This window comes from Sorex fumeus, unplaced genomic scaffold, assembly GCF_029834395.1.
Source record: "Sorex fumeus unplaced genomic scaffold, SorFum_2.1 ptg000010l, whole genome shotgun sequence".
Taxonomy (NCBI): Eukaryota; Metazoa; Chordata; class Mammalia; order Eulipotyphla; family Soricidae; genus Sorex; species Sorex fumeus.
In genome coordinates this window covers 9498324-9524519 of record NW_026606067.1, presented here as the reverse complement: position 1 = coordinate 9524519, position 26196 = coordinate 9498324, and positions in this window count along the sequence as shown.

The window sequence follows — 26196 nt, the reverse complement described above, 5'->3', positions numbered from 1 at the left end:
TTGAAAAAAATTGTAGTGCGAGTAATTTAAATTTATTTTCATGTGTTACTCACTGAAAAAGGTAAGATATTTATCCAAGGTATTTTTCTTTGCATTATTCACACATCAAAGATATTTACTATTATGTGAATATTTCAGAATAAACATTTGGAATTCCTTATTTTAGAGTGAAACCTTCAAATCATCTAATGTTGCACAATTATTTGTTGAACTAAAGGCTTTCTGCAGTATGTTAGTCTATATGAGTCACTTAATCAAATAACTAGATATCGATGTTTTTAGAGTGAAATTGGGTGGTATCAAGACACAGCTTCTCTGTTTTGTTTTTTTTTTTTTTGGCTTGGTGTATTGCTGAGTCGGAGCAATAGCACAGCGAGTAGGGTGGTTGCCTTGCATGCAGCTGACCTGGCAGATCCAGGTTCGATTCCTCCGCCCCCTCTCGGAGAGCCTGGCAAGCTACCGGGAGTATCTCTCCCACAGGGCAAAGCCTCGCAAGCTCTCTGTGACATATTTGATATACCAAGCACAGTAACAAGTATCACAATGGAGATGTCACTGGGTCCACTTGAGCAAATGGATGAACCGTGACAGTGACAGGTGTAATGCTGACCTGCATTCAGATTATTTTAATTTAATTTTTTAATACTTAGAGTATAACAAATGTAATTTAAAAAGTGTGATATTCACATGAACATGAGACTTAACTAAAATTTGAGAAATAGGTAAATATGCCTTCCTTTAACCTTCTCCATATCATAAAATATGATATTTTATATCTTATCATAACATTATGATATAAATATATACTGGATGATAAAAATATATAAGTATATTGGAGTACATACAATTTATCTAGAAATGCTCTGTGTTAAAAATTCATGTCTATATTTTAAAGCCTCAGTGTGTGTGTGTGTGCATGTGTGTGTGTATATGACACTATTTTGCAATTTCTTTTCTTACTACACTGCACATCCAATACTTATCTCTATCTCTTGAGTTTTGCTGATTAATTTTACAGGATGGGTTCCTTTCTAGAAGAATCATAGCACTAATATTAGTAATATAAAAGTCTGTATTTCCTTTAAATTAGCTGATCTGGAGCAGAAGATGAAGTAAATTTCAGAGTGGCTAGGTTTATTCTGACACACATAGGAACCATGTGATAATGCTTCAGCTAATTTCATATATTGCAGTGCAGGTTTTAGATGAAAATGTAAGGCCTGGTTCAGAAAAAATTTAAAAAACCCTGAAAATCATTCTGACATATCTTTAAAAATACCACTTGATCCCTGGATGCTAAGGCCAAAACTCTATGCAAATTAATCCCTGAAGCTTTGGCAGTATGTCTAAGGAGAGCTGTCAATGCAAAAGCCCAGTTCAGCTTGGGCACTCTGGCTTTCTGGATACCCTGAGAAAGAGACAATCAGTGACTTGACCTCCCTCCTTCTCTGAACTCATCAGTGCCAGTCAAAGCTCTGGCAGGCAAGAAACAGCACCCAGGAACTGAATCTAGGAAGTCACTCCACAGATTTCAACTTACCTCCACTGAAATCAAAGTGAGTTTCTGCAAATTTATATATTTATGCATTTATATATTTCATCTTTAATGAGCTCTGGGCAGAGTAGATAAAGCATAGTGCCCCAAACATCCACTTCTCTCATAGTGGTTAAATTTCTAGACAATTTATAATGCATACTACCTAAACCAGGTCTGTTTTGAGTTTTGTTGATAAGGAATATTGTGTACCAAGGTTTTGTCCACCTCAACAAATGAGCCACGTGACGTCGACTGTTGGTCTATGGTCTGTTTGATCTATCAAAAAAAATTTGCTTCCTCAGTCAAGGCAAAATATCTAGTATGAGTCATTGGAGAATTCTGCTTAGTTAGGACAACCTTCCATTGCACAGCAAGTATGAAAAGTGTGGTCCCTGGAGCCCATTGAAATAACTCTGCAAAGCCATCACCAAAACAAAAATAATCATCAAAAAAAAAAAACCCTTACCCTCCTCTTCATACTGCTTCTGGACTTTGGACAAACCACCACTTTACAAGAAGCCAACAAGAACAAATGTGTTGTGTTTGAAAGGACTTAGAGAGCATTGACCTACTTCTTACTCTGTGACCTCACCACTGCCCTGCTTCACCTTATATCTCCTTTCTGGTCCATTTATTCATCCATTCCTTCATCCTTCATTAACTCATCTTTTTTCTCTCTGTAAGCATCTCTAGATCTTGGCTCCATCCAGGACATCTTTGCGGTTTTAACCTATATCTGTTGACCCCCAGTGGTGATTCTCTGACTCTTCCAGACAAATGCATTTTGGTTTGCCCTCTAATCTTGTCATTCTCTTATTGAAGGTTAACAGTGGCTCTCAAGCACATATGGGTAACTTGGAGGAAACTTCAGGCAGAATCAAATTTGCTTCTTGAATCCAGACTCAGTGATGTAAACTGAAACTGGGGAGTTTCCCTAGTGGTCAGCCCCACAATTGCTTTTCTCTCTCACACACATAGAGGAAGTGATATACAAATTATTTAAGAGCTTATGGAAATATTCTTGGTTAATTTTTTCAAATAGTTAATATGTTTTCAAATAGCTGTATTCTGAATCTTGTTTTAAACATAGTTCTTTGTTCCACAATGTTCTGATAAAACTTTTACTTTTCCCCATAGTACTTTTTGGGAAAGTTGCTATATTATGGAAAATGCAATAAATAAAATTTAGTTTATTTTCAAAGCTATACTCAATATCCAACTGAAAGGAGTTTGTATTTTGGTCTTAAATTTTATTTTCAAAGCTGCAGAGAGTGAATCAGATTTAATATTGCATGGAGTACAATCACTATATGCTCTGATTTCCTTCCCTTAAAAATTCAAAGGAGAGGGAGAGAAAATATAGGTGCTCATTTGTTTGTCTTATGTGCAGTCAGCCCTGGTTTGATTCCCTGCACAATCCCCAGCACTGCTTATAATCCCTCTGAGCACTGTCAGGAGTGATCCCTGAGAACAGAGCCAGGTGTAAACCCCGAGCACTGCTGAGTATGGCCCACTTCCCCCACAGCTCCCCACCCCTGCAAAAAAAAATTTCCAATGAGCCTCCTGATTATATGCACTTAAGGGAAGAAATTGGTCTTAGGTAGCTTTTTGAATTTTGATCTAGATTGTGGAGGCCTGCCGGATGGTGTTCAGATATTCCTTGGCTGTGCTCAGAATCCCCGGGTATCAGGAATCAAACTGGGATAGTCATATGCAAAACAAGGGTCTTAGTACGCGTATTACATATCCAGTCTCTTAACTTAAGATTTATACCCTTTATTCAATAAGCAGGAAGTTGTTCAGTTGTATACCATGAAAGCAAAAGAGTCATCTTAGGGGGTATGGTGCTGCCTGCAGGTCAATCTGTACCTGTGAGGTGAGTGCATCAGCAGCCTGATGGCAACGTCAGACTTTCAGAAACCCCAAAATTGCTGCTGTGCCTTTGGCCAGACCCCAAAAACTTGGGGCAAAGTTTACCAAGAAAGTAAACGGTCAAAAGCTAGGTATGTGGGAGACACACCCACAAACCATCTCTGGCTCAGCTATATAATTGGAGGCATGGCCTCTCTGGTTCCTGATTGAACTGCTTAACGGCCATGATCCCAGAGACTCAGAAACAAATCTCGAAACCCAACGGCTTTTGGCAGAATTGTGTCCAGTCCCTGTAGTGAGTTGCAGGCACTGGGCCACTCCAGGTGGGAATAGGTTTTGTGCCTTGGCCTGTTCCCCCTGGCGGCCTGGTGACTGCCATCCTCCAGAGGCCACTGGACAGTCAGGTTTGGGCCTGCAGTGATGAGACACATAGGGCCTCACCACATGGGGGTGGAGCCGACTCTTTCTCCCCATCCCAACAAAACCCGAGTTGCTGCCTAGAAATGGCCTCTCTGGCTCCTGATCAAGCTGATTAAGAGCTATGATACTGGAGACTCAGAAACAAATCTTGAAACTCAGCAGCATTTTACATCTGGACTGCATACAAGGTGGCCGCCAGCTCAGAGCTTATTGGAAAGCCAGGTATGAGCCGGCGGTGATGGGGCAACTGCATTCTCATGGGAAGGGGGGCAGTAACGGCTCGTCCTTCACACCTTACCAAGGTCATGAGTTTCCTCCCCCACAAGCGGCTCTCTAGCACGGCCATGGCCCCAGAAGCAAAAGGTCTTAATCCAGAGCCCAGAAGCTTGTGGCAGAAAAGTGAATGGACCATGCATTAAACTACAGTGCCATGCCTCCCCGGGAGGGAAAGGGTGTTGCTCCCTTCCGCCTTCCCCCCCAGCCCCCAGCAGCAAGATGACTGCCACCTCAGAGCATATTGGAAAGCCAGGTATGAGCCAGCGGTGATGGGGCAACTGCAGTCTCATAGGAAGGAGGGAGGTAGCATCTCGTCCTTCATGCCCTAACGAGGTCACAAGTTGCCCCCCACAATTGGCTCTCTGGCACGGCCATGGCTCCATAGGCAAAAGGACTTAATCCAGAACCCGGAACCTTGCAGCAGAAAAGTGAATGAACCATGTGTTAAACTACGGTGCCATGCCTCCCCGGGAGGGAAAGGGTGTTGCTCCCTTTTACCTTCCCCCCCCCCCCCCCCGACAGCAAGGTGGCTGCCACCTCAGAGTGTATTGGAAAGCCAGATACGAGCCGGCAGTGATGGGGCAACTGCAGTCTCATGGGAAAGAGGGCGATACCAGCTCATCCTTCACACCCTACCGAGGTCATAAGTTGCCCCCCCGCAAGTGGCTCTCTGGCACGGCCATGTCTCCAGAGGCAAAAGGACTCAGTCCAGAGCCCAGCAGCTTGCAGAAGAAAAGTGAACGAACCATACATTAAACTATGGTGCCATGCCTCCCCGGGAAGGAAAGGGTGTTGCTCCCTTCTGCCTCCCCCCCCCCCCCAGCAGCAAGTTAGCCGCCATTTCAGAGCTTATAGGAAAGCCAGGTACGAGCCGGCAGTGACGGGGCAACTGCAGTCTCATGGGAAGGGGGGAAGTACCGGCACGTCCTTCATGCCCTACCGAGGTCAAGAGTTACCCCCCCACGAGCAGTTCTCTGCCATGGCCATAACACCAGACACACAGAAACTAATCTCGTAATTATCTGGCTCTTTGCAGAAATCCAAAATCATGACCGCTTGACATTATATGATTCTCATAACCAGCTATTGAAAACAAAATATTTCACAATGCTTTTTCAGCAATTCTGATTGTTTGGGGGAAATTCTAAACAATAATGGTGCATCTTTGGTCGAAATAATGAATATAATCAATGTAGAGAAGAGTTAAGTAGAAATCATCTGCCTCACAGGCATTTGGAGGGGTGGGAGGCAGGGTATACTGGGGTTCTTGGTGGTGAAGAATTAGTACTATTGAAGGGAAAGGTGTTTGATCATTGTGTGACTGAGACTTAAACCTGAAAACTTAGTGACTTTTTTCCCAGTGATTCAATAAATAAATATAAAAAGAAAAAATTAAAAAATTTTAAAAAATTAAGGTGAAGTTCATGCCCAATTCAATCAGCTAATCAGTGGCTGAATAAATCGCAGTACTCCTACAGAAAAAAAAAAGAGTCATCTTATTTAAATGTGTCAACTTACCCCTGTTTTCATAAATTACTATTAGGTCTTAATATTTTATAAGCATTTGGCACACATTGCGAGAAATGAAATTGAAAATCAAATTGTTTAATTCATTATGCAACTGTTCTTAGATCAGCAGAACAGGATTACAGAGACCTAAATAAAAGTTCCTTTGCTGGTAAAATTAGCTCCTTTTTTTTCAGAAAGAACCTGCAACTGTGAGAAATTCTCTCAACAGAAACTCTTTGTCTGTGTCCCCTCCTCCATTTTATTTTGAAGCTCACTGCTCTGGAAGAAATGTCCAAATAAAGAAGCAGGTGGAAGAACCAGGGCTTAGTCAAGGGGATGTGCTGCAACTATGTTTCAAACACTGGAGTTAGGAAATCACATGCACAGTTACTACCTTCCACCTATGCTGCATTAATTAAAGACATCATTTCTGCATTGGACCAAAAGAATTTTAAATTTTCTGAGCTTTAGGGCTACTTTAAATCCAAATCAGACAGCATTTTCTGGCATTTTCCTTCTTCAACACAGTCTTCAGTGTAATATATATATATATATATATATATATATATATATATATAATTTTGGCAAGTAGTATATATTTATTAGCGGAGAAATTGACATTGGAAATAAGCTAGAAATATGGGAAATATTTGTCTTTTGATGGGTTCCTGGCAACTTCCAACATCCTGACTGAGCAGAGGCTGCTTTTCTACTTTGATGTCTGAAGCCAGAACTATTCTAGTTGTGAGCAATTGCAATCCTTGAGATAAGAATTTAACATGCATAAAATATGTTAAAAGGATCCCCAGTCTAGAGCTCAGTGTTAAAAGTCACTTATTGACCAGAAAGACTTCAACAAAAGGCTGGAAATGTAAATTTGATAGGGATTATCTAAGAGATTCCATACTTGAAATAAATGACTTTTTTCTTAAGAAGAAAACCTTTGTAAAATTTCACCTCAGTCTACATTTTTATTCTTCAGTAGTTGCCAAGTTAATATTGATTTGGGAGAGAATGAACTAACTTTATGTAAAGTTCCCTTCTCTTGCAATCCTGAATTTAAAAAAGTTGACAATTTTTTACACCAGTGACCACCTAGTAAAAAACTAGGTGGTCACTGATACTTTCATGATACTTTCATTTAAAAAGCAAAGTCAATAAAATAGCATTAAAATTTAACTATTTCATTAGTATAAAGGTAAAGGTAAAGGCCCTCCCGTTGATCGTCGATTTGCTCGAGCAGGCCCAGTAACGCCTCCATTGGAGACTTTGTTGTTACTGTGTTTGGCATATCGAATACTCTCGGTAGCTTGCAGGGCTCTCCAAGAGGGGCAGAGGAATCGAACTCGGGTCGGCCATGTTGGCTGCTTGTAAGGCAAACGCCCTACCAGCTTTATTTCTAGTTGCTTAAAAATCATCTATCTTGAGCTATCTGTCACATCTATTCCTATAAAAATATGGATGATTTCTCCCTTTTATTATGTGCTATTTAAATGACCACTACGATTATTGTAGGTTCTTAGCACTTCCCCAGAATAAAAATGTGTGCTGTTTTATAATGATAACTATTTTAATATTTCTATTTATTAATATTATCCTGGGCCAGGCCACCATTGGATACGATACAATACAATACATTGGCTCGACTCTTCACACGCTACCTGTCTGAATGCAAGGTTCCATCCCAATGGAAAACCAGCAGGACTGTACTACTATACAAGAAGGGAGACATCCACGACATTAGCAACTATCGCCCAATCTGCCTATTGTCTGTCATCTACAAACTGTTCACTCGAGTCATCCTGAATAGGATTAGCAGAACACTAGATGAAGGACAACCATGTGAACAAGCCGGATTCCAAAAAGGATTCAGTACCATCGACCGTATCCACATGATTACTAAGCTCATTGAGGTTTTTCGGGAGTACAAGATGCCGCTCTCTCTAACGTTCATTGATTTAAAGAAGGCCTTTGATTCTGTTGAAACGGAAGCAGTCAAGGAAGCCCTAGCCAATCAGGGTGTACAAACTCAATACATCAGGATCCTTCGTGAGCTCTATTGCGGATTCACTACCAAGATCTCACCATTCTACAAAGAAGTAATCATCCATATCAAGAGAGGGGTTCGGCAGGGTGATACCATTTCACCAAAACTCTTCAGTGCCACCCTCGAGAACATCATGCGACGACTGGAATGGGAAAGCATGGGAGTGAAGATAGATGGTCGGCAACTACACCACCTCCGCTTTGCTGATGACATCGTTCTAATAACACCAAACATTTTCCAAGCGGCACAAATGCTGAACGACATTAACCATGAATGTGGAAAGATCGGACTACGGCTGAATCTTACGAAGACAATGTTTATAAGAAACAGCCTTGTTCCTGATGCTCCATTCGCTCTCAATGGAACCACCATCTCTGAATGCAACAGTTATATTTACCTAGGTCGAGAAATCAACATGATGAATGACCTGGCACCTGAGTTGTGCAGGAGGAAGAGAGCGACTTGGAATGCTTTCAAGAACGTTGAAGAACTCCATAACTTAGAGGCCAGCCAGGTATTCTAGGGGAAAGGACAATTCAGATAGAAAGGGGAACACCAAGTGGAGGGTGTTTGGAGGATCCTCCCAGGAGGGGAGATGCAGGTTGAAAGTAGACTGGACTGAACATGTTCGCCACTCAATGCCTCTTTTGCTGTTCACAACACCCAAAAGGAGAGAGAGAACAAAAGGGAATGCCCTGCCACAGTGGCAGGGGGTGGGGGTACGGGGATGGGGGGGAGGGATATTATCCTGGTGGTGGAAAATGGGCACTGGTGGAGGGATGGGTATTTGATCGTGGTATGACCAAGATCCAACACAAAAATTTGTAAATCTACAACTGTACCTCATGGTGTTTCACTAATAATAAAAAAAATAAAAAAAATAAAAATAAATAAAAATTTAAATAAATGAAAAAAAAGAACGTTGAAGAAATAACTAAAAGGACAAAGAACCTCCAGCTACGAGCACATCTCTTTGATTCCACTGTTCTTCCTCCATTAACATATGCCTCAGAGACCTGGACCCTACGAAAACAGGATGAGAACACTATTTGGGTCTCTCAAAGAGGAATCGAAAGAGCTATGCTTGGAATATCACGATTCACTCAAATGACAGATAGAATCCGGAGTTCTGATCTTCGTCAACGCTCAAGAATCAGGGACGCTGTCTCATTTGCCAAGACATCAAAAATGAAATGGGCTGGACATGTAATGAGGTTTACATACATCCGCTGGACTAGAGCCATTACTGATTGGATTCCACGGGACTTCAAAAGATCACGTGGACGCCCACCTACAAGATGGCCAGACTTCTTCCTCAAGACCCTGAATGATCGGTTTGAGGCTCTGCATGTTCCTAGAATGAACAGATACCATTGGGCTATGCTAGCACGCAACCGGGATGAATGGAGACGTTACTGGCACCCGCTCGAGTAAATCGATGAATAACGGGGATTAAGGTATTAAGTGATTAATATTATCCTGAATGCCAACATGAGATTTCTTGAACAAAGAAAATTATAATTATCATAGATAATAGCTTCACCAACTTCCCTTTGTTCAATTCAGATTCCTAGGATAGTATTTTGAGAACCAGGTTAATCTTCCATATAGTGGGTCTATAGTCTGCAAAGAGCTTTATCACTGACCTGGGGCACTTAGAAAAGTAAACAGCCCCTGCTCCTTTTCCTAGTTACCTTGGAAACATAATGGGAAAGATATTGGTTTTACACTCTTGGGAATGTAAATAATAGCACCTTGTATTAGGGGAGATCAGAGAGCATTGTGGACACCCCAGTCAAATGGGCTGACTAATTCTGTAGTTAGCTAAAATTAAAGCAGGTTGAAGAATGGTGTCTAGAGGACATTAGTCAATAAAAGTACCTCCAAGTTTTTAGCTGAGTACTTCCAGATATAACCTAATAACTCCTCCCCCTCAACATCTGAACATTAATTTGTCTTTTTTGCCCACAAGTAGATCAGCCAGCAATCAGTATGTAAGATCAATAAAGATAGAGATTTAGTTTTGGGTTTTTATTGATACATTATCATCATCCATTCATTCATCATCCTGTTATTCGTCGATTGCCTCGAGCAGGCCCCAGTAACGTCTCTTTCATCCTAGCCCTGAGATTATATTCAAGGCTCTTTAGGAGAATGAGACCCATCATTGTTACTGGTATTTGGCATATTTGGTATGCCACGGGGAGTTTGCCAGACTCTGCCCTATGGGCAGGCTAGTTTCGATAGCCTCACTCACAGAAATATCTTGCTCATTATAGATTCCTCCTAAATGTATGCTATGTTGCATAGATAAATGATAATAGGAGGAACTGAAAAAAGTTAATGACTAATATTTTTTGAAGAGTGTGGTGTTTTGATATTAACTGCCTACTCTTGGCTTTTGGTCACTGTCACTGTCCTCCGGTTGTTCATCGATTTGCTCGAGCGGGCCCAGTAACATCTTCATTGTGACAATTGTTACTGTGTTTGGCATATCGAATACATCACGGATAGCTTGCCAGGCTTTGCCATGCGGGCGAGATACTTTCAGTAGCTTGCCGGGCTCTCTGAGAGGGACGGAGGAATCGAACTCGGGTCGGCCATGTAGGCCGCTTGCAAGGCAAACGCCTTACCTGCTGTGCTATCTCTTCAGCCCAGCTTTTGTTACTTTTATTTTTATTTTTTATCACCCTTGTATTTTATCATAATTAAATAATACTTTTCTGCCTGTATGGACAGCAATTATTTCTGTGAATTAAAAGTTGCTCATTAATGAACTAATAAATTCAGTTAATCAAATATAAGTTATAGTCTAAGAACTCTATCTTGGTGTGCTTTTCTCTTTCTTTACCTTTTACTGATTACATTTCCCTATTCTTTATTCTCAGAAATTTACTACATACTTTGAAACTCACATCCTTACATTCTTTTTTCATTCTTACTTTCGTGTATAAAGTGGATTCATGCTCTTTCCTGCTCAATATGCTACTTGTTCTATATTTCTTCATTTTGTGACTTGAACCATTATCTGCCTCCATGCACAAGCCTTAAACATGTCCTTGTCTTCATTCTCTCCCTTCCCTGGAGTCTATTGTTCAAAGTGACCCATCCTCTATTTTCCACTTCCAAGGATATTATTTCATATTATCTTCTGGGACTCACTTCCTTAGGTTTTCATTTCATTTTCCCTCTATTCTTTTGCAAAAGGTATTATTATAAAAATTAACTATCATCTATTGTATTTAACCTCTAATTAATACAGCAAAAATATTATCTTTATAGATGCTCCTCAGAACTTCAGGCTCTGATCCCTGGCTTCCTGAAAGTCCTCAGGTTTTACTTCAAAATATCCTGAGTTTTTATTTTTTAGCACAGCGGGTAGGGCGTTCGCCTTACAAGCGGCCAACATGGCCGACCCGAGTTCGATTCCTCTGCCCCTCTCGGAGAGCCCGGCAAGCTACCGAGAGTATTCGATATGCCAGACACAGTAACAACAAAGTCTCCAATGGAGACGTTACTGGGCCCGCTCGAGCAAATCGACGATCAACGGGAGGGCCTTTACCTTTAACTTACCTCAGATTCATTGTATTTAATTTTTAATTCCGTAATTATTAAATGCAGACTTTTTATGATGAGGGGAATTTGCTGGGATCTGGGGATATAGCAAGCGAATAAAAAGTTGTCTATTTTTCAAGATTTTTCAACATAGAAAGGAAGATTATAGGCAGAAGAAATAATTTAATATGTAAAAAGTCTTTAAAATTTTGCAATAGAATAGACGTGTACATAATCGTGATCAGTCTGTCAATCTTCCCAAATATTCAGACTCTCTCAGAGACTCCTATGGAACAGAAGCACAATTATTTTTCCTTTAAGAAACCCTACAGAAAATGGAGAAAATCACAAACCTGGGTCTGCAGGACTATATTATTTCACATGTGCTTCTACTCAGTACCTTAGCAACCAACTGCTAGGAAAGAAAGTACCCTGTGTAATCTGACTACTCAAATTTGCCCAGTCAAAAGTAACTTGGAAGAAAAATGACAGCAGTTTCTGTATTTAAACATATATGAAATATGCCTATATAATGTAACATACACAGAAAACACATATCTGGGACTTATATTCTGGGTTCCTTATTAGTTTGCTTGCAATCTTTACATGTATTTCTCTTGCACTGAAATGCCGTTGATTTCTGTTTCAGACTGACTAACCAGGTGCTCTCTTAAAGCCGGGATATGTGTGGTAATCAATCACGAACCACTTTAAAAGGATTTTATAAAAGCAACATAAGGCCCCAGCCTAGCAGAAACTCTGAAAAACACTATCCCACAGCTAAACTTCAATTTATACTCTCTAGCCTTTGCAAAGAAATGTTAAAGTGTAATTTAAAGATGTGTATTTCATCATAAGTGCATTTGTCTTCTTCATACTATGTGTGTGTGTGTGTGTGTGTGTGTGTGTGTGTGTGTGTACGATCATGTGCAAGAGAATTCTCATACACTTGAGAGATTTGTTGAAAGTTTACATTTCTAAGGGGAACCCCAGTCATTGACAAGGTCAACACAGTGATAGCCAATCCATTCTACAAATAAAAGCTTTCTTTGTCAAAATTTTAAATTATGTATTTAAAATGGATTTCAGTGACTAGAATAATGTTAATTCTCAATTTGGAAGAGTAATAAATAGATTGTTGAGGAAGGATGTTTATAGCACATGAAATGATTAGATCAATTTAACTATGTAAAAGTTGCTTTTATTTATTTTAAATATTAAACTAAGTTTGACATATATATTAGCATATGTGAAATATATGCATACATTTAAAATGAAAATTAGTAATTTTTCTGTTCTAGTGAAAAATATACACATATCCATGATCTCCTTATGCAGCTTTTTAATTTCAAGTTCCCATTATGACTCTGTTAATAGTAGATAATACTTCTTGAATATCTGATGTGAATGAGTGTGATCTGCTCATTTCCATTTGACATTTAATATCCAAATAAGTTCCAGTGACTATTATATGAGATAGATCTAGTCTCATTTATCAATGCACTATTGGGATGGTGGAAGCATTTCAGCAAGTTGTCCAAAGTTCCAGATTGGAAACTGAAAGTAGGCCTAGGTTTAAGATCCAAAATTTTACTTACCACAAAAGAAGAAACTGTGTTGTTTAGTATAATAGTAATTTACTCTGTGGTAGGTACTTTTTCACATTTTACCATAAATATTACCATTATCCTTTCCACTTAAGATGAGTGTTATTATTTTTTTATATAGTTAGGTCACGTAAATGTTTCACAGAGAGTCTTAAGTGACATTACTAGCATTCAAACTAGGTCTTTCTAATTCTAAAGACAAGACTGCTTTGGATATGTTACTTATTGGATTATTATCAAATGCCTATTTTAGAAACAGAAGCTAGTCACTAGAGATAATACTGCTGTCTGTCTCTCTCTTTATAACTGCATCTATCCCTATATTTGTTAAATGTTTTAGGGGAAATGAAATTTCATAGATCAATCAATAGATGTGAATCAGTACTAAATAATACCTAAATTGGATAAAGAAATATCATCATAGAATAAAGGCAAGGAGACTTAACTTTGTTTATAAGATGAGAAAGTTTCTGCAGTGGAGTTGAATTAAGATAAATTCTGAGGATGTGTTTAAGTTAGTCTCAGAAATAAGTGGAAGTTAGTATCACCGAAGAGATTGGGGCTGGAGCGATAGCACGGCAGGTAGGGAGTTTGCCTTGCACGTGGGCGACACTGGTTGGAATCCCAGCATCCCATTCGGTAGCCTGAGCACCACCAGGAGTAATTCCTGAGTGCAGAGCCTGGAGTAGCCCCTGAGCATCACTGGGTGTGACCCAAAAAAAGCAAAAAATAAATAAATAAATAAGAGAGAGATTAAAAAGGAAAAGAGTACTGTAGGATTCCAAAGACATCTAGTATAGACTGTGTTTTTGAAGTAAGAGGCATATGAAAAAATTAGAAGAAAAACTGGAGACAGTCATATAGGTTTATTTCAGGCTTTTTCAACATCTGACCTTTGTTCTACAAACAATACACGTGAATGAGTGCTCATGTTTGTAATCTAAGACTATGAGTCTGTCTGAAAATATGGAGAAAATATCAGAATACAGCAGGTGACAAGAATTATAATATAGCTAATTATATATTCTGAAATTCTAAAATGGAGAATGATTTCTTGGGTCACTGTGGTAGGTCAATGATTTATTTCAGAATTCAAGGAGGAACAGAATGAATTCTTGAGCTAGTATGGATAATTCCACAAGACAAAGAATGATTTATTGAGCATTGAGGAAGTAGTGGGTTGGACTGTAAATGGAGAGTCAAGTCCCTTTCTTCATTTAATAAACATTTGTAGACAGCATCCTATGCACCAGGCGTTATTTTTGGTGCTGGAAACACAATAGTGAACAGAAACAATAAACTGCCTCATTTTTATGATTTCTATTGTGGATGATATAGGAAGCCGTTAGAGAATTTTGTGTAAAGAAGTGATATATTACTTATTTTTACAGAATCCAGAGTGCTGTGTTGCAAATACAGTAATAGAAAAGGTAAGAAAAGAAATATGACTTTTTAAATAATCCAGTAAGAGAAGATGGATATCAAATTGGATATGGTACAAAGTAGTCCTGTTATCAATTGCTACATGAGGAAGTGTGGAAATTGGGGTAAGTCGGAGGTGACTCCATATACTCGAGAAGATAAGCACAGATTAGTATCATTTTCTAATTTAAGTACAAACATTAGAAAATTCACATTCAGGTGTGATAGCAATGGTTTCCCTTTAAATTTGAAATTCCAATGTGATATCACAAAATCAACTTGTAGGAAGTAGTAAGCTTTATAGATTGGATGTGTAGAAGAGAACTTTGGATTAGCAATAACTTTTAGGGGCCTTTGAACACTGGGTTGTAACTGACTTTTGTATGACTGTTGGGGGGGATAGATCATACAGTTAAGTAACAAAAGCAAGTCAGATACTTAAGATTAGCCTGTTTGATGGTTACTTACATGAGGCAGAACCAGCAGGGAATACAGAAAAGGAATGATGGTAAAAAGAAAACAAAAATAATAATTTAATGGAATAAAGTTCTAAAGTAAGAGTTATTTTTATAGAACTTATTTAGAGTAGTTTGGGGTTTGTAACAAAATTAGGAAGGAGATTCACATGCATAATCCAAATTCCACACCAACCACCAGAATACTACCTCTGCTGAGTTGAAAAATCTAGATTGAAAAATCATAATTACCCAAAGTCCATAATTTACAGTAAGGTTTACTCTCAATGTTTATAGGGTCTGAATAAATATATAATGCCATGTGTTCATCACAGTAGTATCATATAAACATTTTCACATAAATTCCTACGGTACTTTGCCAAGCTGTAGCTGTTCCACTCCTGCTGACAGTAATCATATTTATCGTTTTTTAAATTATATTGTATTTATTTTCTTTTCTAGAATGACATATTGTTGTAGCCTACAGCCTTTTACAGGTATACTTTTTTATTTAGAAGTATATATTTTTAAAATTTCCATCATATGATGGCTTGCTAGCTGATCTATTCGAACTGAATATTTTATCATTTTGTTGATGTACCATAGTTGATTTATCCATTTACCTACTAGAAAGCATTTCCTAAATTTAAATAATTTGGAATAAGTTAAAACAAATGAATGAAAATGCTATGAATATATATTCACGATTTTATTGTAATGAGTTTTATATTTTAATTGTATTAATTCTTTCTGTATTATAGCTTAGGTACAAATCCTTTCTTAGAGATCACTTGATCACTTGATATCCTGTTACTCATCGATTTGCTCCAGTGGGCACTAGTAACATCTCCATTCATCCCTGTTGCATGCTAGCATAGCCCAATGGCATCTGCTCATTCTAGGAACATGAAGAACCTCAAACCAATCATTCAGGGTCTTGACAAAGAAGTCTGACCATCTCATAGGTGGGTAGCTGCACGATCTTTTGACGTCCAGTGGAATCCAGTCAGTAATGGCTCTAGGCCATCGGTCATCTCTAAATCTCATTATGTGTCCAGCCCATCTGATTTTCAATGCCTTGGCAAATGAGACAGCATCCCTGATTCTTGAGCTTTGACGGAGGTCGGAACTCCGAATTCTTTCTCTCATTTGAGTGAAGTGTGATACTCCAAGCATAGATCTTTACAATTCCTCTTTGAGAGATGCGAATAGCATTCTCATCCTCTTTTAGTAGGGCCCAGGTCTCTGAGGCATATGTTAATGCAGGAAGAACAGTGGAATCGAAGAGATATGCTCAGAGCTGGAGGTTCTTCATCTTCTTAGTTATTTCTTGATGCTCTTGAAGGTGTTCCAAGCCGCTCTTTTCTTCCTGTGCAACTCAGGTGACAGGTGATTTGTCATGTTGACGTCTCAACCTAGGTACACATAACTGTTGCATTCGAAGATGGTCGTTCCATTGAGAGTGAATGGAATGTCAGGAACAAGACTGTTTCTTATGAACATTGTCTTTGTGAGATTCAGCTGTAATCCGATCTTTCCACACTCAGGGTTGAAGTCAATCAGCATTTGTGCCACTTGGATGATGATTGGTATTATTAGAATGATATCATCAGAAAAGTGGAGGTGGTGTAGTTGCCAACTATCTATCTTCACTCCCATTTCTTCCCATTCCAGTTGTCGCATGACATTCTCGAGGATGACACTGGAGAGCTTTGGTGAAATAGTATCACCCTGCTGTACCCCTCTCTTGACATCGATGATCACTTCTTTGTAGAATGGTGAGATCCTGGTAGTGAATCCGTAATACAGCTCATGGAGGATCCTGATGTATTGAGTTTGAACACCCTGTTCAATTAGGGCTTTGATGACCGCTTCCATCGCAACAGAATCAAAGGCCTTCTTTAAATCAATGAAAGACAGAGTGGCATCTTGAACTCCCGAGAAACCTCAGTGAGCTTGGTTATCCTGTGGATATGGTCGATTATGCTGAATCATTTTCAGAACCCAGTTTGCTCACATGGTTGTCCTTCATTGAGTATTATGCCAATCCTATTCATGATAACTTGAGTGAACAGCTTGTAGATGACAGACAATAGGCAGATTGGGTGATAGTTGCCAATGTCGTGGATGTCTCCCTTCTTGTATAGTAGTACAGTCCTGCTGGTTTTTCATTGGGACAGAACCTTGCATTTAGACAGGTAGTGTGTGAAGAGCCAAGTCAGTGTATTGATGAGTACTGATGGTAGGTTCTTCAGGAGTTCAGGTCTGACCTTGTCTGAGCCAGGTGCTCTTTGTTTCTTTACCAACGAGATTGCATGTCAGATTTTGGAAGGGAGAACATTGGAAAAGACATATCCATCATGTGGAATTTGGTATGTGGGCAAGTGGACATAGGTATTAAAGATATCTGAGTAAAAGTCATGAATAATCTTCTCCATTGCCCTTCTGGAAGATGTGATAGATCCATCAGGATGTCAGAGGGCAGTCATCTTGATCTGTTAGTTGGTGAAGGACAGGCAGACATTACAAATGCTTTCCCCAGCTTCTGCCACATCTACAAGCACTGCTGCATTTCTCTCTTTGAGGTCTTCCTTGATAGTTTCTCTGCACTGTTTTGCAAGCTCCTACGCACTCTTGCGGTTGCCTGAGGCATGCTTCAAGCCACGTTGGTGAATAAGCTCAAGAGTTTTTGAAGATAGGCTTTTTTTTGTGATTATTTCTCTCTTGGTGTTCCTTGCACAATCATGGAGGTACTGAACCAGTTGATCCAATCGTATTCCCTGTCAATGTTGTCAGTGACGGCATCTTCTCATGTTGCTGCAACAGAGCCGAAGAGCTCCCAGTTGGTGATTGTTCTGGTAGTTCTCTTCTTAAACTTTGCACTCCTTTCTCCTTACTCTGTGAAGTAGAATTTTGCACAAAGGAGATCGTGGTCTGATCCCATTTGGAATTTTGGGATAACAGCAACATCCGTTAGACAAAACCGTCGATTGAATATGATGTGTTCAATTTCATTGTGGAACCATCCACCGGGAGACTCCCATGTCCAACATTTAGATTCGGTCTTCTGGAACTGTGAGTTTCCATGGATGGTCATGGTCAACATGATGAACTCAGTTTGTCACCCTGTTCGTTCCATTCTAGGCAACTGTTAGAGATGCAGTTTTTAAAATGCTTTTCATATTTTGTAGACTGCCTCTCCATTTCCTGAGGATGTATTTTCCTTTCACCATTTTTAAAAGTTTTCTGTGAGAGTATCAAACAACTATGAATTCATGGATCTGAGTCTAGACCATAGTAAGTACACTATTAGGTACTTCACCCCACCCCACCCCCACCGGAGAATGTAAGAATGTACTATTATGCCTACAGATGAAGTTGCACTTATAAAATACACAAAGCAAGCACTGAACGAATGCACAGCATTCATCCTCAAACTTCTAAAAGTAGTTCTCTGAGGTTATGTCACGTGTTCACAAGATCTCAGGAGTTGCTCACCTACACCATGCCCATGCCCTTTCTCTGTGGTCTCTTTATAAGTATGTACTGTTCAAATTTCAATAAAGAGAATATAGAATTTATCTTTGTCACTACTGTCAGTATTTCCTATGAAAAATAGCTTACCTACCACTTGTGCCTTCTCTTTCCTTTTTGCTCTATGCTAGAGGAATAAAGGTAGAGCTCTTAAGTATTATGATCACCGGGTCAACCACAGGCTTTATTCAGTCTCAAATATGACCACAGCCTACATCAAGTAAATTATTCAAGGCGATTTAAAAAGAGCTATGCTTGATACACTCCATTTGAAGTAATAGTATTACAGGCATTATCAATGTCTTTTCTCTGGACAACTCTCTCAGTGAGTCATTTTTTATTCCTTTCTTGCAGTCTAGAAAACAATGCCTTGATTACTGTGACTGGTGTGTCCATACTTAGAAAGGCTTCCTCTATGCACTCAATAAAGAAATTTCAACTTGGCTTTGGCCTGTCACTGAACTGGATTTTGGAAATTTTCCATCTCCTTTCTTTATGTACCTCAGTTTACCTTACCTAAAATTTTCAAAATGATATTTTTCCAGTGGGGCAGTCAACACTAGTAAGTCAGAGGTTGGGAACAGAAACTATGATACATTTAGAGATGATGGCGGGAAGAGAAGGGGGTAACCTTCACTCTATGTATTAGTTTCTCCCCAGTAGCTTAGTTCAGTACCTTAGAGAGAATATCTATCATTCATGCTCACCACATGCACCTACTATTGCTGTTACGACCCAAATGAATGGAACGTGGTTGTTATGCTTTCATATCTTTAGATTTTCGAGCTAATCAGGCAGAGGAGAATACTTTTCAGAGGGAATTAATATGATGCAATTCTATATGTTCAAAGTACTACCCAAGATTGAGTTCACTGAAAATATCGCCATCAGAAATCAAACATTTGTAAACTTTCTCCCTCTATTTTATCTTGTTCTACTAAAATTCCTTCTCCATGAGGCTTCAAGTTTATTTCTAGAATAGAAGTGTGATCATGTTATATTTTAGTATCTGCTCCCCAATTGTTTTTTCCTAATAGATAAAGCCCTGATTATTTCACCTGGAATACACCACCCTCTAATATCTGGTAGCTGCCTCTCCAGTTTTGTGATTTTATTTTTTATTTTTTTTTTATTGAATCACTATGTCACCATGAGATACAGTTACAAATATTTCATGATTGAGTTTCAGTCATACAATGTTACAAAACCGATCCCTCCACAAATGTACATTTCATACCAGTAATATCCCCTCTTGCACCCCTCCCTGGCACTTTTCCTCTCTCTCTCTCTCTCTCTCTCTCTCTCTCTCTCTTTCTCTCTCTCTCTCTCCCTCTCACTCCCACTCTCTCTCTTCCTCTTCTTCTCCCCTTTCCTCTCCCTCTCCTTCCAATTCTTTCCATTTAGTCATTATAGTTTGCAATACAGTTACTGAAAAGCCATCATATTAGTCACTCCAGTTTTATGAATATGCTAAATCCCGTACTTAATGCATTATCAATAGGCGTGGTAGTATCTACACCTTTCTCTAAAAGCATAAACTAAGGTTTTGCTTGATCATATTTTAACTTTAAATGATGTGTCTATTTGTTATTTATTTCTTTTGCAGAAATCGGTGTGGAATCCCTCCAGCTATTGTCATTTAGCTCTTTTGCTGATTAGCCTAATGTGTCAATGACCAAAGTTCTAAGTCTGAGAGCTCTTTTCAAGACAGCTCTATATATCCCGGTGACATTTCTTTTGCCAGCATATTTTTCTTTTTCCAGTCTCCTAAAAGGTACTTTCCAAAGCCTCAAATGTCACAATTTTGACAAACTCACAGATCCCCCAGGCACATAGATGTCCATAATTTAGAATCATATAAAAATATTATTGATAGCTTAGCAATTGCCAATATCACAGTGCTTTGAAATTGTCTTCATTCCACCTGCATAGAAAACTTGTAATGAAGAGGAAACTGCTACTCAAATCATCATAGGGAAAAATGAATTATATGTATGATGCTTAGTGTTGGCACATATATGTACATATATATATATATATGTTGAGCAAATACTGACATATAACTACAGAATGATAGTTTTATCTTCCTATCTACATAGAAATAACTCTATAGATCTATATAAACCTCTATATTTATGCATATAAATAGGTACAGGTACAACTAGTCTATTGAGAAATAACTTATTCATGCATTGTTAAATTTAAGAAAGTGCCTATGTTGTTTACAAATCCTAGTCAGGTTTACAGTGGGATTATTTAAAAAATGTCAAAGGATTTTTGGATGATGAGATGAAAGTTTGTTGACATTTGAGTCTGTATTTACTCTGTAAAGTCTAGACTACTTTCTTTCTGAGCAAGGCTCTAGAGAGTATTCTTAAATGTCAAAGAGCATTTCAATTGTATGCAGCTTAAGAGGCATTATGAAATTAGATTGAATGAAAAATAGGCAATACTTCTATTGCCACTTTGGAAACAAAGCAGCTCAGATATTAGTGCAATTTTTAATGTTTGCAATATGCTAATGGGGTGGTCACAATTATACATATAAATGCCACAATTTAGTCTATCCTTATGGTTCAGTTTGCTTTGATGTGACTGGTAGGCTTTAGGCAACACAGTTCTGATATAACTATAGCACAGCGGGTAGGGCGTCTGCCTTGCACGCAGCCAACATGGCCGACCCAAGTTCGATTCCTCCGCCCCTCTTGGAGAGCCCGGCAAGCTACCGAGAGTATTCGATATGCCAGACACAGTAACAACAAAGTCTCCAATGGAGACGTTACTGGGCCCACTCGAGCAAATCGATGATCAACGGGAGGGCCTTTACTTTATTTTACTTTACTTGAATCTTAGAAGACATACAGTCACTAGTCAGGAGCTGTACAGAATGACAGTAGTTCTAACATGAGGCTAGTATTATAGCAAAGAGCGGTGTTAAAGGAAATGGGTCTTGAAGACAGTATATAAACTCTCTAGAAATCTCCATCTTCTTGTTGGGTGTGTGTGTTCTCCGTTTTTCTTATCTTCCATATTTCTTAGAGTGTTTCCAGTGGATAGACTTGGTATTAATCTAGTCCTCCATTCTACAAAAACAAAAGTTTTAAATTTCCTCATTTTCATGTTCTTCAATCCCCACCAGCATCCAGCATCTATTATTTCATCCAGTCAGCTGCTTTTTATTTTTAACTTTTGCCTAAGTATTCACTCCATCTCTTAAGACACACATTTCTTTCATTTCATGCTGTTCTTGTTTCACTGACCATTCTTTAATGGTCTTTGGATTTCATTTTCCACTCTCAGGTCACTAAATTTTGGAATGTATCTCCCTTCTCATGCTCTGTATTCTATTGTACTTTGATTTTTCAAACAGTTTGCATAGTAATAACTCTCAAACATTCATTAAGCACCTCTCTCTGCTGATTGTCAGAGAGAGGTGCTTAATGCTTTTTTAAACCCAGATGCTAATAAAGCACTCTCACTTGGATAATTCATACGCTTTAAAATTTATTTTGTACAAAAAGGAACCCCTATTTTTTTCTGGTTTCTCATTTTAGAACTTTATATGTACTTTCCTTTTCTCCAAACCTTGTTTTTGGCACTTTGCAATCATCAGACTTCAGCTAAGATATTTCTGTATGTTTGGCTTTTTGCCTCCTTTGAGAGTTTCCAAATCTTTGATATCTATTTTATTACTTTGATAGTTTATAGAAGTCTCACAGTCCAAAAATACTCTTCCTGTTTCTTTATTTCATTATATTCTGTCCTGCATATTAAAAATTAAGTGCCATTGGGTACAATTTATATGTCACTGCTGTCCATCTAGGACTTATCAGGATTATAATTAATAGCTCATGGTATGTAGTTATCAAACTTTAGTTGTGTGAGTTTTGAAGTTTGCTATAGATTGCAATAAAGAATTTCAAAAGTCTTAGGAACTTTGGTAGCACTAAATGTGATCTTGCTTGTGGAATCAATATTTTAGAAAGGTATATCTTATTATGTCCAGGTTTATCCTCAATCTTGCCTATGAAGGCACATTAATTAGAATACATAAGAAATAATGAAATTTAAAATATACTCAAGGAATACTGGAAAGCTTAAATATGGTCCTTCATAAACTTATGTTGGTTAAAGAAGAGCTGTGATAAGCATATGAAATTTACATACTAACAATACTTTCCTGAGAAAGCATTTTTATTTTGCATTTGCCTCCAAAGAGAATTTCAAATTTTGACTAAGTATCAAAGATAATGGGTTGATTACCATGTCAAAGGCAAATTCTAAACATTCTTTCCTATCTAAATCACCAGGATGTATTCATTGAAATTTATTGTTTGAGCACAACTGAACTTTACATATTTAATTTCCAGACATTTTCAGCCTACTTCAATTTATTAGAAGCTGGTCTTTTAATTTATTTTCCTGTGCCAAGGGCAATAAATCTTTCACTAAATCTTGAAAGGCTGATTTTGAATTCTAGATTACGTAGAAAACATACTTTATTATATTTGCTCTGAATTAATTTTATTTCTGCTTGTAGTTTTCTAAGTTAGGAAGAGAGGGGAAAAACAAAGATGAGATGTGGCAGGAGTATTTCCATGGATTGTGTAGAGGAGAGGTGGATTTGTGCTGTATCAGGTGGTGCTAGGAGATACTACTGGCTCTGTACTCAGTGCTTGGGGTGGGAGCTGTGTAGTTCTAGGAATTGAGCTAGGGTTGGCAGTATGCAAGACCAGTGCCTCACCCCTTTACTATCTCTTTAACCTTACTTCTATTCTTTTGTGGGACTCTCAAAGATCACTTAATCACTTTATCACTTAATCCCCGTTATTCATTGATTTACTCGAGCGGGTGCCAGTAACGTCTCCATTCATCCCGGTTGCGTGCTAGTGTAGCCCAATGGTATCTGTTCATTCTACGAACATGCAGAGCCTCAAACTGATCATTCAGGGTCTTGAGGAAGAAGTCTCGCCATCTTGTAGGTGGGCGTCCACGTGATCTTTTGATGTCCCATGGAATCCAATCAGTAATGGCTCTAGTACAGCGGATGTATGTAAACCTCATTACATGTCCAGCCCATTTCATTTTTGATGTCTTGGCAAATGAGACAGCGTCCCTGATTCTTGAGCGTTGACGAAGATCAGAACTCCGGATTCTATTTCTCATTTGAGTGAATCGTGATATTCCAAGCATAGCTCTTTCGATTCCTCTTTGAGAGACACGAATAGTGTTCTCATCCTGTTTTCGTAGGGTCCAGGTCTCTGAGGCATATGTTAATGGAGGAAGAACAGTGGAAAAAAAGAGATGTGCTCATAGCTGGAGGTTCTTTGTCCTTTTAGTTATTTCTTCAACGTTCTTGAAGGCATTCCAAGCCGCTCTCTTCCTCCTGCGCAACTCAGGTGCCAGGTCATTCATCATGTTGATTTCTCGACCTAGGTATATATAACTGTTGCATTCGGAGATGGTGGTTCCGTTGAGAGCGAATGGAGCATCAGGAACAAGGTTGTTTCTCATAAACATTGTCTTCTTAAGATTCAGCCGTAGTCCGACCTTTCCACATTCATGGTTAAAGTCGTTCAGCATTTGTGCCACTTGGCTGGTGTTTGGTGTTATTACAATGATGTCATCAGTAAAGCGGAGGTGGTGTAGTTGCCGACCATCTATCTTCACTCCCATGCTTTCCCATTCCAGTTGTCGCATGATGTTCTCGAGGGTGGCACTGAAGAGTTTTGGTGAAATGGTATCACCCTGCCGAATCCCTCTCTTGATATGGATGATTACTTCTTTGTAGAATGGTGAGATCTTGGTAGTGAATCCACAATAGAGCTCACGAAGGATCCTGATGTATTGAGTTTGTATGCCCTTATTGGTTAGGGCTTCCATGACTGCTTCCGTCTCAACAGAATCAAAGGCCTTCTTTAAATCAATGAACGTTAGACAGAGCGGCATCTTGAACTGCCGAGAAAACTCAATGAGCTTAGTAATCGTGTGGATATGATCGATGGTACTGAATCCTTTTCAGAATCCGGCTTGTTCACCTGGTTTTCCTTCATCTAGTGTTCTGCTAATCCTATTTAGGATGACTCGAGTGAACAGTTTGTAGATGACAGACAATAGGCAGATTGGGCGATAGTTGCCAATGTCGTGGATATCTCCCTTCTTGTATAGTAGTATAGTCCTGCTGGTTTTCCATTGGGATGGAACCTTGCATTCAGACAGATAGTGTGTGAAGAGTCGAGCCAATGTACTGATGAGTACTGATGGTAAGTTCTTTTGGTGTTCAGGTCTGATCTTGTCTGGGCCAGGTGCTCTTTGTTTCTTTACCGACGAGATGGCATGTTGGATTTCAAAAGGGAGAACATTGGGAACGACATATCCATCATGTGGTATGTGGTATGTGGGCAAGTGGACGTGGTTATTAAAGAGATCTGAGTAGAAGTCATGAATAATCTTCTCCATTGCCCTTCTGGAAGATGTGATAGATCCATCATGATGTCGGAGGGCAGTCATCTTGGTTTTGTAATTGGTGAAGGTCAGGCGGGCTTTACGAATGTTTTTCCCAGCTTCTGCAGCATCTACCAGTACTACTGCTCTCCTGTTTTTGAGGTCATCCTTGATGGCTTCTCTGCACTGTTTTGCCAGTTCGGATGTTCGCTTGTGGTTGCCTGAGGCGTGTGCCAAGCCACGTTGGCGAATAAGTTCAAGAGTGTTCGAAGAAAAGCGGTTTTTTGTGGTTATCTCTCTCTTGGCATTCCTTGCACAATCATGAAGGTGTTGAATCATTCGATCATATTCCTCATCAATGGTGTCAATGACGGCATCTTCCCATGTTGCCGCAGCAGAGCCAAAGAGCTCCCAGTTGGTGGTCGTTCTGGGAGTCCTCTTCTTAAACCTTGCATTCTTTTCTCCTCATTCTGTGAGGTAGAATTTTGCACGAAGGAGATGGTCGTCCAATCCTGTTTGGAATTTTGGGACAACAGCAACATCGGTTAGGCAAAACCGCCGATTGAATATGATGTCGCCTATTTCATTGTGGAACCGTCCATCGGGAGACTCCCATGTCTAACGTTTAGATTCAGCCTTTTGGAACTGTGAGTTACCATGGAAGGTTTTGGTTGACATGATGAACTCGGACAGTCTGTCACCCTGTTCGTTCCATTCTAGGCCATGGGTCCTGATGTGGAGTTCATCGACTGATCTTCTTGGTCCTATCTTGGCATTAAAATCACCGACAATGATCTTATAGTAGGTGTGATCTTCTTTATAGAACTTCTCCAGCTCCATGTAGAACTTCTCAGTTTCTCTTTCACCATAACTGGATGTTGGTGCATAGACAACAAAGATAGAAACTGCCGTTAGTGAGCCACATCTATTCAAGTGTAATCGTTCGATTTGGGTTGTTAGGCATTCGAATGAATCAATGCTCATGGCTAAGTTTGTGTTGACAAGGATACCAACACCACCGACGCCTCTTTTATCACATGTTCCAAGGAACAGTTCTTCTCCAGTGTCGAAAACGGCATGATGTGATTGATGTCTTCTCATTTAGGTCAGACCAATGATGTCTTACTTGATTGTTCGCGCTTGTACCAAAAGGTCTTCAATGGATGCAGTAGATGCCAGCGTACAAGCATTAAAAGTACAGACAATCAAATTTAAAGATATCTTTAAATTTAAAAAAATAATGCCATTGATATTAAACTGCTTGTATAATTTGGGAGGGCTTTGGGGCTCTGCAGTGGGACCCATAATTTTCTTACCTCAAAACTCTGTAGCCTGATGACTAAGTGGTCTGCCAAAAGCTGAGGTATTTCTTGAGGAATTTCTGGTGCTCACTAAGGATCTACCTAGTAGTACTTGGGGATAGAGAAGGGCAATGATGCTGGGAATCAGTGTAAGTGCATTTGATCTGGGTTTTTGTTATTAACTTTATCTTGGCTTACCTTTGCAGTCATAAATTTA